Here is an 18,146-nt window from a genome sequence, read left to right on the forward strand (position 1 = left end):
GAATTTAACCCAGAAAAGCAAACACATTTTGGCTAGAAGAGTCATCTTTTTTAATCAGTTTTTGTGTTTTCTATATAAACCAGCAGCCCAGAGGTACTATTTCTGAAAGCATTTTGTAATGGGAGATTCTACCTGAGTGCTATTTAGTATTATCATTATTATCCTTGTTATTAATAATAATGATTTATAGAGTAGTTTGAGGAGGTACTTCTATTTAGAGACTAGAAACACAGGCCTGATTTGATACTTAAGTCAACAAATGTAATAGGAAGAGGAAAAGGCAAGGGGAGAAATTAAAACAGATGGCTCTATCTTGGGCAGACATCTACCTTCAGGGACCAAGAAGCAGGTAATATGAAGGAAAGATTCAGCAAAAACAAAACCCAAGGACAAACATTTCTCCTCTATGTCACTGCAGGAGATGCATTCTGCTGAAACTCACTAACCCCAGCCAAGCACTGTCTGTAGCACCCTGACGGGTTAATTTCCAACACATGGATATTCTAGGGGAGTTTTCAAAGTAGTTTTACAAATAAGATGATATCACACATGACCTTCACAAGAATGCAGTGAGCGAAACATGGTGGCATGGCTTTTTACTACCGCCCCATCATGCTGATAAAAGTATCACAATCTGCATGACCACAACACTGTGTGACTACATTGCAGAAAGACACCCTGGCCACTCTACCATGTAAAAGTGCTACAGCAGGAAAATGATACCAGGGCTCATCTTGTCCAGTGACCCACAGATGTCATTGACCCTAGACCTGGGTGGGATCCAGGAGTTTATATTCTAAAAATAACACTTCCTGAAAACATAATCATAGGATATAAAAGAAAAACTCCCATCCTGGTAGACTCACTTGGAGTGTTGCAGAAGATGAATAACCCAAAAACACTCTCAGTAATATCCTGGGGAGAGTCCAAAATAGCAAAGATGAAGAGAAAAATCCTAAAAGCTTAGAGAGAAGAAAGGTGTTATCTTCAATGGGATAGTAATCAGATTCACATCAGTTTTCACCCTTTGAGGAAAAATGTATTTCAATTATATACACCTAGCCAGCATACATATAAGTACACTAATGCATCTGCAAAGACTATTTTCTGCAAAACAACAATAAAATTGAAACTACAGTCAAATGAAAAAGAAATCCAAGAAAAATAGAAAAAGAGTCCAGGAAATCCAAGGAAAAATGGAAACTAAATCTAGGAGGGGAATCAAGTGAAATCTCAAGATGAGGAGTGTGCAGCAGAAAGCAATCAGTCCAAATGGGGCAGGAAGTCGACCTGTGCCAGAAATAACATCTTCAAGAGAAAGCCGACTTTGTCATTTAATTTGTATGATGAAGAAGCTGCAACTTCTTAATGGGAAGATGAAGGCTTAGATTTTTTTTCTATCAGTAAGAAAAAATAAAGGAACCTCATGGAAAACAAAAACATCCACATGAAAGTCATAAGCTGAATATGAAAAATTAAAATGCAGCATATTTTTGAGGAACTAATCAGATATAAGGAAGGAAAGAGTTTGGGTTTTGTTTTTTGGGTTGTTTTTGTTGTTGTTGCTGTTTTTTTTTTTTTTTTCCATGTTTTACCCACATTCCTTTGAGTGGCACGAGTTAAGAGAAACAGCTTTTCAGTCCCTCTGTGTAAGTCCAGGCAGACACGTGACTGTACCATAGGTAACATGGACCTTGAGGCCACAGAGCTGATGGGCTTTGAGAAGAGTTCCAAGGTCACAGACTGCACGCACACTGCCTCTGCCACTTGCTAGCTCTGTGACCTGGGAAAATTAGTTCACTTCTCTGTGCCTCTATTGTCTCATCTCTAAATTGTCATCTACGTCATAGGACTGTCACAGAGATTAAATGAGTTAATGTATAGAATGCATGTAGAATGGTAAGCACACAAATATTCTGTTATTACTATTATTATAAAATCAAAATATAGAAATAATAGTTGATTTCCCACAGAAAGGCTATTAAAATTACCCTCAACAAAAAAAACAGAAGATTAAATCAGAATTAAATAACACAAAATATAAAAATCAAAAAAGGATAAATAATGGCATAGCTAACGAAGCAGAGAGGTTGCTGGTGAGGAAGGAGATTGCTTATTCCTTCATCTAAAGTGGAAGTAACTGGGTGCTGTGAAAGTGAATAGATTAAGCAAGAAAGGATTTTGTGTTTGTCTATATAATTTCAAATCATTTCATCAATAATTATAATTCATTTTGTTATAAATGTATATATTTGATGTACATATTATAAATATTTCTATAGTTTATATATTAATAGTTACTTATAAATAATCCATATATTTAACTGTAATTTTTAAATGTAAAACCAACACTTAACATGGTATTTATCAGTAACAGAAAGCAGGTAGTGGACAAAGAAGGCAAATTAAGAACGAGTATTGACCTCTGTGGAGTGCTTATTATGTGTCAGGCACTGTTCCAAGAGCTCTACCTATATTATTTCATTTAATCCTCTAACAACTCTAAAGTTAAGCATGATTATTATTATTGCAACCATTTTATTGGTAAGGTATCTGAGGCAGAGAAACTAAGTCCCTCCCCAGGTCCTATCTCTAACGGAGTTCCTCTCTCAGAAAGGGGAGTTTCGAAGAATGGTTTACATATAGGATTTAGCCTCAGGGTGGCCAGTACCAGAGGGAAAACCAACAACTGTAGTGGGATAAACAGTGTCCCTCAAAATGTTCACGTCTACTCAATACCTCAGAATGTGACCTCACATGGAAATAGGGTCTTAGCAGATATCATTTGTTAAGATGATGTCATACTGGATTACGGAAAACCCAATGATGCACGTTGATATGGTTTGGCAGTGTCCCCACCCCAAATCTCATCCTGAATTGTAGGTCCCATAATCCCTATGTGTTGTGGGAGGGACCTAGTAAGAGGTAATTAAATCATGGGGTGGGTTTTTCCTGTGCTGTTGTTATGATAGTGAATAAGTCTCACAAGTTCTGATGGTTTTATAAAGGGGAGTTTCCCTGCACATGCTACTTTGCCTGCTGACATGTAAGATGGACCTTTGCTCCTCCTTTATGTTCCACCATGATTGTGAGGCCTCCCCAGCCATGTGGAACTGTGAATCTGTTAAACCTCTTTTTCTTTAAAAATTGCCCAGTCTCACATATTTCTACGTAGCAGTATGAAAATGAACTAATATAGGCGTCATTATAAGAAAAGGAGACACGGCCGGGCGCAGTGGCTCACGCCTGTAATCCCAGCACTTTGGGAGGCCGAGGCGAGCGGATCACGAGGTCAAGAGATTGAGACCATCCTGGCCAACATGGTGAAACCCTGTCTTTACTAAAAATACAAAAAATAGCCGGGCATGGTGGCACATCCCTGTGGTCCCAGCTGCTCGGGAGGCTGAGGCAGAAGAATCCCTTGAATCCAGGAGGCGGAGGTTGCAGTGAGCCGAGATTGCGCCATTGCACTCCAGCCTGGTGATAGAGCAAGACTTCGTCTCAAAAAAAAAAAAAAAAAAAAGGAGACACAAAGATACAAATAGGGGAAGACCCATGGGTCAACCGTGGCAGAGACTAAAGCTATGCAGCTACAGGCCAAGGGTCAGGGATTGCTGGGAGCCACCAGACTCTCGGAAGAGGGGAGGGGGAATTCTTCCCCAGAGCTGTAAAGGCCATGTGGCTCTGCAGACACCTAGCCTCCAAAACTGAGGAAATCATTTTCTACTGTTACGTATTACCCAGTTTGGGTAGTTACCCCAGCTCTAGAAGACTGAAACAACCACCAACCAAAAACTTTAAATTGAAATGGTCCAAATTGATGGGGAAAAAGAGAGAATGTTACCCTATGCTTCAACTTTCCTGTGTTCCTTTTTGTGGGGGCAGACTCCAGGGTGGGCCCAGGATCCCCACCTCTTAGTATTCTCATATTGTCTGATGCTCAAAAAGCAGAGGACTCAGTTAAGCTGTGCACAAATCCTTGACCCACAGAAGTTGATATAATAAAGTCAGGCTATTGTAAGCCACTAAATTTGTGATAATGTTTTCATGTATCAATAGCTAACTAATATTCTCCTATAATTAAAAAAAGCAGTAGTAAATATCCTTTGAATTTTTTTCAATTAGCAATGGTTTTCCAGGATTAAAAGTAAACTTAAGATGACAAATTATTCTGATGAGCAGTCAGTTTGGGAGCAATTTCTCGTTAAACAAATAAGGAAACTAAGACACAGAGAAGTTAGGCAAGTACGCAGGTGCACACAGGTGATTAAAAACTGAAACTTCACTGAGGCGCACACATCCCTACTGACCTACCATTTTCCATCTCATTGCTCCCTGCAGAATGACAACTGGAATTTTTTTAGAAAAAAAAAAGAGAAAAGAAAAGTAGCCAAAAGCAGTATAATTGCTCAAATCAAAAGCAAAGATTCAGTTTTGTCTCAGATTATATTGATGGTAAGCACTGTTCCCAACATTTCCCCCCAGTTTCTGGGAGGGTAGATGTGTTAAACAGGCACTTATTAGACAATTTTTTTGACAGCTGCTGCATTTGCAATTACTGTAATATAATTTTTTTCTTCTGAATAGCTGCAGATTTGTTTTTGTCTGAGCTGAGGTGGAAAATTGAGAAATAGCGGATTCAACAATAATTGACTTTATTAGGAATATGAATGTATTACACCCACCATATATTAAAAACTCATTGCTTTTATATTGGCCTGGAACACTGTACACTATGTTTATGGTTCCCTAGTCTCCACGTTCCCCCTACTTTACTGTTCCCATCAGCTTTATGTTCCTCATTCCCTGTCACACAGAGGAAATAAATGGTTAAAAATCTAAGTGCTCATCAGACACAAACCAGAGTTCATAAATGAAAGTGGGCATCCTTGGGTAATTTAAGATATTGCTGTGAGCTGGTGTTGCCAAAAAGGATGCACTTATTGAACCATAAACAAAAGCAATTAAGATGAGATGTTGATTACTGTGAAGGAAAGCTCCCCAGTAGTATAGAAAACACAGGCTACAGAGGGAGTTTCATTTGCAAAAGCATCTCTGGAATCCTGGGATACTCAGGAAGATCACTGGAGGCTCTTCTGCAAAAGGATCCTTAGGGTTTCCAGGGAGAAATCCTGAGAAAGCTCCCTGGAACATTCTGCACAGGGAATCACAACTACTAGGCAAAGAGAGGAGACAACTGCTGGCTATTTCTTTATGGCACATCCAGGAAGTAAGGGAAGTCCTTCTGAGGTACATGAAAGGCATAAAGGTACATGTAAACTGTAGTTGGAATGTAATGTTGCTGAAAGCTATCTGGTAAAGTATTGCCCATGCTCAGTGACAAAGAACTGACTGGAGAAGGTCTAGCTGCAGAGAAAGCTAAAGAGAATTTCTGGAGCCACTCTTAATGGATGGCCCCTCCAGGCTTGGCCAACAGGCAACTGTGCTAGGAATATCACAGGAACAGAAGTCTGCATCAGCGGCTGGTGGAGCACTGGTGATGATGCCTGACTACAGAAGTCGGAAGAACCACAGAAGTGAAAAGGCATCTGAGTTGTTACACAGGAGGAAAGGATGCAGGGACATTTTTAAACCTGAAAACAGAACTGGGCAACAGGTCAGGGCAGATGCCATAGCAACAACCAACCTCTGACCCCAACCAGCCCTGGGTTCTCCACCTCTCCCACAGCTGGAGCGGCTGCACAAGTGATGATCAGAGTAGAAACCTGTGAACACACTGGGTCTCTAGGATTCTCTTTCTGGGGCGGAAGGCAACCCTGATTATGGAGAATCATGCCTAAAAATCCCCAAGAGCCAGGCACATGGTAGGCGCACAGCAATTTTTTATGGAAGGAGAAAACAGAAAACAAGGAATGGATGGATGCACCGATGGAGTGAATGAGTGTGTGTGTCACTGAGACTGACATTAAGCTAGGACTGACATTTAGAGCCGCCTGGAGGAGGCAGAGAGGGTGGAAAGAGCACGCCAAGGCAAAGCGCCCTGAGACATGTCTTAAACGTTGAGCAGGAACAAGACAGGCAGGAGAAGAAAAATGAGCATCCAGCCAGACAGATGATGTTGGGTCAACTCAATCCTTCCCCTTCTGTCTGGAGCAACTCTGCAGGCACACATTACAGCATGCCGATCAGCAGAAGGGAGCAGTGATTGGCATCCCTGAGCCAGCACCTGTGAGGAGGCTGACATTCAGGGAGACAGGTCCAAATGCCACTGGTCAAAGGCCAGAGCACCTTGTAGCCTGACTGGTGCCACTCAGACAGGTGGGGTGACAGCCAGTTCCATGCAATCACCCTGAGCAGTGGTTTGAATTTCACTGTGAGTGGCCAGATCACTTAACTAGGAAGTATATCTGTGTTCCTGTAGACTTAAAAGGTGTGGAAACCCGGAGAAAGCAAACTAGCGTGTAAAGACCACCTATTTTGTCCCAGGCTCTCTGCTAACAGCATAATGCTATCCTGTTGAGTAGTCAGCAAAATGCCAAGTGGGGGGTTGTTAGCCTTATTTTATAGATTAAAAACCTCAGGCCCTGATGAATTAAATGGTCTTTAAACATTCACACAGGTCATGAGATAGAATCAGGATCAAATCTTCATTTCCTGACCCATGGAAGTCTTGTTCTTCCTTCCACCCTGACATTGACATTGAGACATACAGAGATATATGCAAGGTAGGATATTTTGCAAGACAAGGAGGCAGAGGGGGAGGAATCTTAAGTGTTTCCTTGACTACTGTTGTTGCTATTATGGGGCAGATGGAAAACAAGATGGCATGCAGGGGTAGCCAGAAGAGATAGAAGCAGTGTCATTTCTGGTGTGGAGCTTGTACTTCATCCAGAATTCCTTTATAGATAGGATGAGGCTGGATATAAGATGGAGGTTGAGGCTTGAGTCATTGTTTCTGGCAAAACTAGGGTCCCAGGGCAGACTCCAAAGATCACCAGAAAGGTAAAAATAGGTTATATACAGGGGCACAGGAAACTCCAATACCCTGTGCCAGTCTCGAAAGGGACTCAGTCATTGAGTAATAACCACTGCTCTCATCCCTATGGATTCCTTCCGCCCATGGGAGGAAGAAATACATTGGCAAGGTCACAAGATGAAGTTCTCTTTAGGGAGATGTGGCTTTCAAGACCATGTTGATAGGATTCTGTGATTTAATTCATTTATTCAATAAATATCTATAGGACTAGCTCCTTGGAATGAACTACTGTAGGTTCTAGGAATAGATCAGTGAACAAAATGGATAATAAAATCTCTGATCTCCTTGAGCTCCTATTCTAGGGCCATGTATTCTGTTTATATCCAGTATTACCATGTTTCCTCTCCGGGTTTGTATTAGAATAGTCCTGTTGCCTTCCTCAACAAAGAAGCGAACAGTGAGGATATAGGGTGGGGTTTTTACACATATGAAGCCTTAGATTTAAATGCTTGATTTGTCACAACCTAAGACATTCTCAAAAATAACAAGTTGCAAGTGTGTTTCTTAAAATATTGGGGAAAATAATATTTTCCTTGAAGGGTGTTAGAGGAATTCATTTACATATGCTAAGTCATTTAGGCTGATACATAAACACTGAAAATACAAATACCTCTTCTTTAGTTCTGATCTCTCTCTCCCTAAGCCTGAGTCCTGTATCAGATAGTATATCATGTATTCCAGTTTCCAGTCCTAACGTCCTAACCCTATTCCCATGGCAGCTTCCACATACAGGCCATACGCATCGTTTGCAAATGCAACTTATGTTCTACAGTCATAGAACAGAGGAAATCCCATTGTTAATGGTGAGAAGAGAGAGAGGAAGGAAGGAGCGTCAGGGAGACCAAAATGAGGCATTTTTCTGGTACAAGGCAATGAGCCTCTTCACCAGAGTATGATCCAGTGGACCAGGAGGAAATGTTTTGGAAAGATTTTTAGGAAGTCTTTATCTATAGGTCATGCCTACTGATGTTAGGGCTGAGAGAAAGGGCAGCATCTAGCATTGCCCAGTTTCTGATCTGAGCTACTAAATAGTACTAAAGACTCAGCAAGAACAAGGCAGAGTTATGAACTGCAGATATGTTAAAACTGGCATGCCGGATGGGTATTCAGGAGGCAATGACAACTAGGGGTTAAAGAAGACCCTGGACTTTGTAGAAGCAGCATGAGCGGGAGATCAAGATGTGGGTGTCACTGGCATGTGGGTGGTATCTGTTACCAGGAGGGCAAATGAGATGACTGGGGGCGTGGTTAGTAGAGTGCAAGAAGGGAGTTGAGTAAGATGACCAGGGATCGTGCTGTTTACAAGTGGCCAAGGATGTGAAGTCAATGAAGTGAATATGAAGAGGAACACAGAGCTGGAGACTGAGAAACTACAGCTGAACTGGGCACCCACTGTGATGGGGGCTGAAGACACGGCAATCCTGCCAAGTACTCCCCCGCACAGCTCACAGCAGCAAGCAGGATGGGCTTGCCAGTAGGTTCCTGGGACATATCTTTCTGCAAGGAGTGCAGAGGGAGGGCTCTGAGAATAACACAGACAGCCGCAAGCTTTACCCAAAGAAATGTCACACTGAAACAGCCCCGGCCCCAGAAAGGTAGGGTGTTGGGGCAATGACTGAAATTGTAGCTGAGATGGGAAGCTCTAGAGATAAAGAACATTCATTTAGTTTCCTAGGACTTTGTGAATGATTCATCCTTCTTCTCCTCTGTGAGGTGGAAATGTGTTAGAAAGAAATATTCTACGGTTATAAATTCTCTCGGTTCCTTCTTAACCAGTCAGGCAAGATTGATGGACTAAGCTGGTTGACACAGAAGCAATTGGGAATATTGTTATTTGCCTTGTATTTATCTGCATTTATGTTAATGGCTTTGTTCTTGATCAGAGCAGCCAGGAAACTAGGGGAAATGTTTATTGTACTCAAAGTTTTCCTGTGATGAATTATATCGGAGTTGTAGAATAGCCAATGAACATAACGTGTTGAAAATATTTCCCTTATTTTTTTTCCTGCTTCTGATCCCAACAGCACAGACCTCCTGTATACTTGAGACCAAACCAACTCAATTTTTTATATTCTGCTTTGTCATCTGATTGATTTAATGCTTCTTGTGGTCAGACTTTGCAGAGAAAAGGATACCCATACAATTCTCTCTCTGGCATGCTCTTGCTTGCTTGCTCTTTTTTCAAAGGGCAATTTCATAAAATCACAGGACCAGAGGGACCTTTGTCCACATTTTTTACCAACTTCTCACTGTACAAAAGCACTTGGGGAAAAAAGGATGAGAAGGAAAGAAGTCACTTTTTAAAAATCTTTTAGAGGTCAGGCTATGTGCTCAGATGTTTTACTTGTATTAACCTATTCAATCTTTACGAAACTCTATCATCCCCACATTGAAGATGAATAAATTGAGGCTCAGAGAAAGTCAGACGCAGGCTGGCAAACCGCTCTATGTAGCGCAAATCAAGCTCAGCTTCTGATTTTGTAAATAAAGTTTTCTTGGAACACAAGCAACCTCACTCATTTACGTATTGTTTACGGCTGCTTTCAAGTCGCAATGGCAAAGCTGAGTGGCCGCAGGCAAAACCATGTGGCCCACAAAGCCAAAAATGTTTACTATTTGGTCCTTTATAGAATAAGTTTACTGACTCCTGGTTTAGGAAAATTGTCATGGTCTCAGATAGCATATAACCTGTGCGTTGTAAGACCTTGTTCTGTCTCATTCCAAACTTCTGTTCTTTCCTACCACGCTGCTGCTACACCCATTCACCGTGTTCACCACAGACAGAAAGAATTCACTCAGGTGGGCTCTCAGTACATTTTCATCTCAAAAATCACCTTCCTGAAAACCTGCAAGGCTTCTTACAGGCAATTATAGGCAGCAGCAAGGGTATGTGTGCCTGTGAGGCATTTGAGGAATAAGTCTTCCCTTACCCTTCATGTCACAGTGGGTTCCATTTTCTGTTTTGCAAAAAGGAATCTGAAATGGAGATTAGTTTAAGTAGAACCCGTCTTCCTTTATCGGGGAAGGTTTCCTGGAAGAGGAAGAATTTGATGTAAGCTCTTCACATCACAGATCATATAAATTTCTCCAAAAGCTTTGGAAGGAAATGAGAAGGGACAAAAAACGCTTTTGAAGACTGTAAACCATTCCAAATGGTGATGCTGAGGAAGGTGAGTGACAGTGATAATGCCAGAAACAGCCATTTGCTGAACACATCATGGGATTTACATGAAGTTCAAGTTTACGTAAAGTTTCTCCAATCTGCACAGCCCTTGAAGAGGTAGGTAATTTTGTGAGAGGAGGAGAGACTGACCCAGAAATGTAAAGAGACCTGCCTGAGATTCCAGTTAGTAAATAGCACAGATAGGACTTGAATCCCAGTATGCATGCAAAGCCCACTCTTTCTGTGTGTGCCACTTCTTAAATGAAGCCAACAGAATGAAGAACTGGCCCCAAGGTTCAAGCTTTCTCAGGGTTAGCTTTTCTTAGACGTAAAGTAAATACGAGTTAACGGAAGCCGACCAAAGGCAGATGTTTGTGGTCCTTATTGGAATTGGAAGTCTGAAGATGGGAGAGAAGGGGGCATGGTCTATGAGGGTGTCGAGGGGAGAGCTGAAGGGGAACTAAAATAAAGAAGTAAAACTTTCAGTGGAGGCTCCCTAGACTGGGAGACCTGTGGGTATCCATCACAGCTGGGAAGAGACCCATAAGAGAACAAAAGTGCAAAAGAGATATTAAAAGCAAATAAGAAGGTGGAAGAGATGCCCATCCATGGAGGCCAAGTCTATAAGGCATCAGAAGTGTGATGTCTGACCCTGGGAATCTGATCCGAGATGAGATCTTTACACAATTAGAGGGTCTGTTTAATCAGAGAACTGCAGACATCAGGTGCAGAGGGGATTTATGGGACATTTGGTCTGATCTTCATCTAATCCTGACGGTGAAGGACAGGCAAGTCCCAAAGTGGGGCTCAGCCTGCGAGCCAGGAAGGACTCCAAGGGTGAGCTAGTAGTAGGGTAAAAGAAAACACCTTTATTGAAGGGGCAGTGTTAGAACTTCGGCAGTGTTACAGCTCCATGACTGTTCCTACAGAGCAGGGATACCCCATAGGCAGTGTTCAGGGCATGTTTGCAGTCATATTTAAGCCTATACTTAACTATATGTAGGTTACAAGGTAGTAGTGGTTTATGAAAAAATTTCTAGGGAAGGGGTAGTAACTTTTGGGTTGTTGGGTTGGGAAGGGACAGCAACTCCTGGGTGTCAACCATTGCCATGGTACACTGGTGGGCATGTCTTTTAGAAAGCTGCTTTTGCCCCGTCCCCATTTTAGCTAGTCCTCAATTTGGTCCAGTGTCTGAGCCCCACCTCCAGAGTTGAATCCTGCCTCCTCTACTTCACTGATACTCCATTATGGCCACCATTGAGGATGAACAGACCCCACTTGATCACCTTTAGAGACAAGGAACCTAGTTCCTACAGCACTGGGCATTTCCAACTCACACAGGTGATTTCCCTGTGACTTATATCAATCAATCCCAATTCTGCCCCTAGGATAGTAGATAGGACAAACCTAACTACTGCTTTTCTACATACAATTTATTAAAATATGCAGAGAGCTAGCATATACCCTCAGGACCATCCTTTCCAAGTTAAACACAAAAATCACCTCTAACAGATGCCTTCTGTGCATGATCAGTCCGCTAGGAGCATTATATGTAAGAGGTTTTCATTACTACCTGCACTTTATAGGAGAGAAAACTGTGGCTCAGAGAACGTAAGTAAGTTCCCTGTGGTTCACTTGTAAAAGAGATAGATTCCCAACACAGATCATTCTTTAAGTCTCCTGTGGTTTCTGACACCAAGATTTTGAGCTCCCTCACCATTATGGTAACTTTAGACTTAAAAAAAGCAGAAAAGAGTAAGTGAGCATGTTTTATTTGTTTTTTAATTATATTGACATGAAGGAGAAAAAGTAAATTATAAATAGAGTTGAGTCAGAGCTGTATAAGAAAAACAATTGACTAGCAGAAAAATGACTTCCTATAAAATACCTTCTTAGGTTGTTTTTGATGTTTAAACTAAAAATCAGTGGTATGTATCTCTGTAAATCCAGGGGAGAAATCCACCCAGTTTCCCAGGAATAGTCGATAAAATCCTATTTCCTTACATTTACCAAACAATGCGAATATATATTTGATAATTAGGTAAACTTCCTCTCTTTGTCATTTTAAAATCAATAGCATCTTTAAAACATATCTTCATAATAATCTCCTCTAATAAAAAGTGTCAGAAGAGGCAGTTTCATGGACTATAACTTTATAGACAATGAGGTTAATCAAGGTGGATACGTTTTCAAAAATGGTTATGAGTTCTCAAGCCTCCAAGGTCAAAAGACAGAAATCAACTATAAAATTTTGGTTTCAAATGGCACCATAAAGGCCAATGCCAGTTATAATTTCCAGCCTTTTCTCCTTCAATTCTTATGCCCAACACCATTTCTAATTAGGAAACTGGCCTTCTGTGAGCACCTTAATGAAGTTGTAACTCCTGTGAATTCTTCCATCTGGAACATCTTCCATGTGTTACAGATGAAACCATCCACAGCCATATCAGCTGAAAGTTTGACTTCCAAAGGCCCAGGGCATCCACTGCCTGACAAGCACTTACTTCTTGAATATTTTAAAGACAAGGGGATTAAACACTTCAAAAATAACAGATTCCTCTTTGCATGAAAATATAATATGTTTCCATCTTAATGATGTAAAAGAATAGCTTGTTATCACGGTGCATCTGAAGAAAAAAACAAATTACACATGCAAATGTTTTTTTAGCTAATTAATTCAATTCTGAAGATAAAATTGGGACAGTACAGAATTTCAAGCAGATTCCTAATAAGATGTGGAATTTAGCATTTCAGCCTAGGTACCAGAACATTTATTTCCAGCAGATAAAACTTCTTGTGGCTGCTTAGGTTGGTCATTCCAGACCAAGGTTTGCAAAAAGTCTTAATATACTGATTAGATATTTGTCCCATTAATCCTGCAATGTAAAAATTTCAGGGTCAAAATCTAGACTAAATTTGTGGAAACTCTCGTTACCTTGTACAAATTAAAATACACCCAGGAGAATGGAATTCACCTATCATAGTGATATAAAGATGACATTATAAAACCTATATCAGTTATACAATTAAACCAGTCTTTGAATTTTTAAATTCATGGAAAGGACATGGGTTTGAAGTCATACGTATCTGGATTTGGATAATTAATAGGCCAGCTATTTGCTATGTGGGAGAACAAAACATCATTAAAAAATCCCTAATACACACTCAATATTTTTTTATCTGTAAGGTGGAATTAAAAATATCCACCTCAGGGTTTTGTCACTGTTGTTTGTTATAAGAATTAGAACCAAAATATATTTGTGTTTAAGAAAAAAACATGTATCATTATAACCCCCAGATGCCTTTTATGCGTGTTTGCTTCTAATTAAAAAAAAAAAAAATCCTTTTGTTTTGTCATGAAACCAAGATCTTTTGAACAACACAAAAATCTTGAACTTCAAGAAGGCATCAGTAGAGGAGGTGATTAAGCTTGTTTCATCCAGAATTCCAGAATCTAGAAAGATTCTAGATCAGGGGTTCCCCAACTGGTCCCCATGGCTGGGGACCAGTCCATGACCTGTTAGGAACGGGGCTGAACAGCAGGGCGTAAGCATTGGGCAAGCCAGCATTACCACCTGAGCTCTGCCTCCTCTCAGATCAGCAGCAGCATCAGATTCTCACAGGAGCCGGAACCCTATTGTCAACTACGCATGCATGGGATCTAGGTTGTACACTCCTTATGAGAATCTAACTCATGCCTGATGATCTGAGGTGGAACAATTTCATCCCAAAAACATCCCTGCCACCCCACCCACCCATCCATTGAAAAGTTGTCTTGCCATGAAACCTCTCCCTGATGCCAAAAAGCTTGGGGACCACTGCTCTAGATTGCACAGTAAATAAACTATCTCAGAGTCTAGAAGATAGTAGATGCTCAAGAAACTCTTTCTTGTCTGGAAGCATTGTTTCTGTGCTAGAATATCTTAGTTTTTGAGAAGTACCACCAAGTTTCCTATTTCCTTTTTTTTAAATTTTGATTTTAGGTTCAGGGATTCATGTGCAAGTTTGTGATATAGATAAATTGCATGTCACAGGGGTTTGGTGTACAGATTATTTCATCACCCAGGTGTTAAACATAGTACTTGGTAGGTAGTTTTTTGATGCTCACCTGCCACTCTCCCTCCACCCTCAAGTAGGTCCTGGTGTCTGTTATTTCCCTTCTGGTGTCCATGTGCACTCAACCTTTAGCTCACACTTATAAGTGAGAACATGCAGTATTTGGTTTTCTATTCCTGTGTTAGTTCACTTAGGAAAATGATCTCTAGCTCCATACATGAAGCACCAAATCCCTCCAGCCCAACAGCAAGGAGACAGAATTTTTACTCTGTCTCTGGTGGTGGGGCTCAGGACAAGCATCTGGAAGCCTGAAGGAATAGAAAAGTGTACAAAAGGGACATAAAATATAGACATACAGTCCACCACACCGTGCCCTGTGGCCAGGAAAGACACTGCTGCTCTGTCACAGAGCTGCATGAGAGATCAAATAAATTTCTATTATTCACATGTACCAGTGAAAAGGAGACTTTCTGGTATCTTGACTCAAGGTCATGACTCTGAATGTCCCTACCAGTGAGAAAAGAAAAATGCTGAGGGTCCCTGAGCTGGAAGAAACCTCCTGGGTTGCACCAGATAGACTTGTCCAGACCCAAGAAGTCAGAGCTTTAGCCTGGATTCTGGGAGATAAGGATGACCTGAGCCAATATCTCAGAAAAGAGGTGAAAGCAAGGCAAAGAGACAGTAGCACCAAGTAATGGGTCCAGTCAAGAAGAAACATTGGAGTTTGAATAGAGAGCTGAAAAATGGGACACTGAGCCCAGAAAATGCCTGGCAGGGGCATTAGATCAGGCTGGAACTTTGGGATTTCCAACATTTCCCATATCTTAAAGGACTTGGACCAAGAAGGGCAGTTAGGAGGAAGAGACCCAGAGCAGGGCTATCAGGGGACGGTGAGGAGTCTGAAAAACTGAGCTATCATTGTCAAAACAATTTTCATCTACAAGGAATACCCTAGACCCTATACTTCACCCAGGAAAATTCCAAGGATAAGAAAACGTTTCTTGCTAGTCAAGGCGATTGAGACCACTTTGATCTTCCTGCTTGTGTGAATGAATCACAAGTTTCTCCAAGTCCTGTTGAATGAATTCAACATGAGTAGAGATGCTCCCTTCTCTTCTCTGTAAAATATACCACCAACATCTCTATTCTTAAATGCTCCTGAGGTTCTCCCACTGGCCACTGACTTCTCTGAACCTCAGGCTTCTCATCTATCAAATGGCAAGGATAATATTGAAATGGTGACAAGGCTTAAGAGGGAATTTCAGTAAGAATCAAGAAAGCCATCCTACGCTCTCTGGTTAAGCAGTGAGAATTCTGGAGTTAAATGTCTCAGTATCGTGGCCCTTGTTTATGTCCTCTGAAATTCAATTCTAAAAGAGCTATATCTAGAAAACAAAGCCACCCAGATGACCTGAATGCCCTCTTGCTTTGAACCTTTACCTCCATCTCGAACTAGTAGAGGAGTCCAGCTTCATGCAATCTTGTTGGGTATCAGCAGCATATCGCCTCACTTGGGAAAGACCCTGATGAAATCAGCAATGTCAGGAGTTCAGAAAAGTCCAGATGCATGTAAAACTGTTCAGGGATTCAGGTGATTGCTCATACCTGGAAGTATGATTATGTGGGAAAAGCTCTGGAAGTTATTTAAGTCTCCATCATTTCCATTCTTTACTTATCAAGACAGCTGGGTCTTTACATCAGTGGCAGCAATAGCTACCGTTTATTAAGTATTTATATCAGGGATGGTTAAGTATATTTTATGTCTTGTCTCTTTATAACTACCTTATGAGATGAGTAATATCATTTATCTTCATTTTAACAATTAGGCAACTGAGAAACAACAGGATGAAATAACTTGCCAGGATTACTCAAACATAAAGTGGTAAAGCTAACATTTCAACTCAGGCTGGTGATCCAGAACCCAAGTTTTAAGCTTCTGCCTCTACTGCATTCTGAGTTGGGGGAAGTAGATGATCTCAGACGAGATTTTTAAATGGGAGCGGAAGGGTTGATTTCTATAAATATTGGTGGCAACATTCCCCTTGATGCTGAGATTTAGACACCATAATGCCAGGGGCTTGATGAATTAATAGGGTTGACTTTATGTGAGTCAGACCCGTTCTTATCTTCTCTGTGTGACTCCAGGCCCCAAGGGGAAGTTCGAGAAGACAAAAAAGCAGAAGACAAGAACACTGACCATCTGACCCGCCCCTCCGAGCACAGCTAGGGCCAGGGTTGCCCAACTCCAGGTCTCTCCCCAAGTAACCTTCTAACATTGTTGATTTCCAAATCCCAAAAGCCCCACCCATGCAGGATTGTGGGGAGAAGAGAAGCATGTCATCCTTGCTTTTTAATTCCTTTTTTCATCTTCTTATCACAAGTTCCTTGGTAATTTTCCAATTTCAAAGGAAATATTTGGAAGGATATCTGAGGACTGAATGCGTTCATGTTTTACACCAAATGCTTTCAACATGAGAATCCGCCCAGTCGTATCTAATAAAAATATCCTTCCTGAGCTGGTACCAGGAGGTTTCATTAAAATAGCAGTCGATAAGCAGAGCTGATCTGGCACCAAGGAAAAAAATCACAGGCATATCATGCCTTTGGAATTCAAGAGTACAGTTGAATCAAGGCCCTTTTTAGTTGTCTTAGGACCATATTCTAAGTTTTGCCCTATCAGATACTGAGGCATACACTGTGGGGGAGAATAAATAGGCTTTTCTTTCCATCTCGGGTTCATGGCTGAAACCCCTATTACAAAAGACAGATTAACAAGAGAAAAGCAAACAAATTTATTTAATGCAAGTTTTATGTGACATAAGAACCTTTGGAAATGAAGACCCAAAGAAAAGGGGAAATATGTGTATTTCTATGCTAAGTTTGGGGTGGCATGTCCCAAACCCAATCAGTACTACACCGACCATACTGAATTGTGAAATCGAGAGAAGTTTCAGAAATCTTTCCTCTATCCATCGTGCCAGAGGCAGAGAAACCTGATGTGGATGACTGCTGATGCCCTAGAACTCAGGTGCTCTCCTGCCTGTGAGTCAAAGACTCTGTGAGCACACTGAGAGATTTCTTCCCGGGGTTTCATTCTCCTGAAGACAACTGCCCAATTAACAAAAAAGCCAGAATAGGGGCCCAGACAAATGGTTCCTAATATGTTCATTAGTACATTTTCAAAGTTATTGCATAGCACCATGGGTCCTCTGTGAGTGTTGGGAACTCCAAATTGAACAGGAATCTCACCTACAAGAAGCTTACCATCCAACAAGGGAGATAAAATGTACACAATGCAAGATAGGAAGTCATCATTGCTATGAACGAATGAAAAGGAGGAAAGAATTATTCCCAGCTAGGAAGAGCATGGAATGCTTCCTGAAGGAGGCATCTGAACCAAGTTTTGATTGTAGGCGAGAACTGAGTGTCAAGGATGGGATGGAGCGTTCTCCAAGCATGCTTCAAGGGGTTATTAGCATAAGAAGATAGAAGACCAGGGCTGTGTGCAAACAAAGGGAATACTTAGACATTCAGGCTGCCTGGAGTTAAAGGTGTATGATTAGCTTTAGTGGAAAAAATGGTCGAACTATAGTAATTGGCTTCTGTTTTCTGTACATAAGTTTGCTCATGAATCCAATGCACATACTGAGGTCCTTTCCACCATAGTTAATTTCTACTTCTAACACCATCATTTTGATACAGCAAAAATCTTGGGGTTTTGAAAAAGATGAGAGGTATGGAGAGGCATGAGTTAAAACTCTGGAAAGCAAAAGCATCCTTATAGCCCTCTAATTTTTGTCACTCTGGTCTAATTCGGATGTTTTAGCATATTATGATTCCCCTGCCTGACACATCTTTCTCTACCTTTCTCTGGGGTTCTAGAGACTCAACTCAAATATCACCTCTTCTGTGAATGAAGGCTGCCTGCTT

This window comes from Aotus nancymaae, unplaced genomic scaffold (assembly GCF_030222135.1).
Source record: "Aotus nancymaae isolate 86718 unplaced genomic scaffold, 86718_ANA_hifiasm-v0.15.2.pri h1tg000030l, whole genome shotgun sequence".
Lineage (NCBI taxonomy): Eukaryota > Metazoa > Chordata > Mammalia > Primates > Aotidae > Aotus > Aotus nancymaae.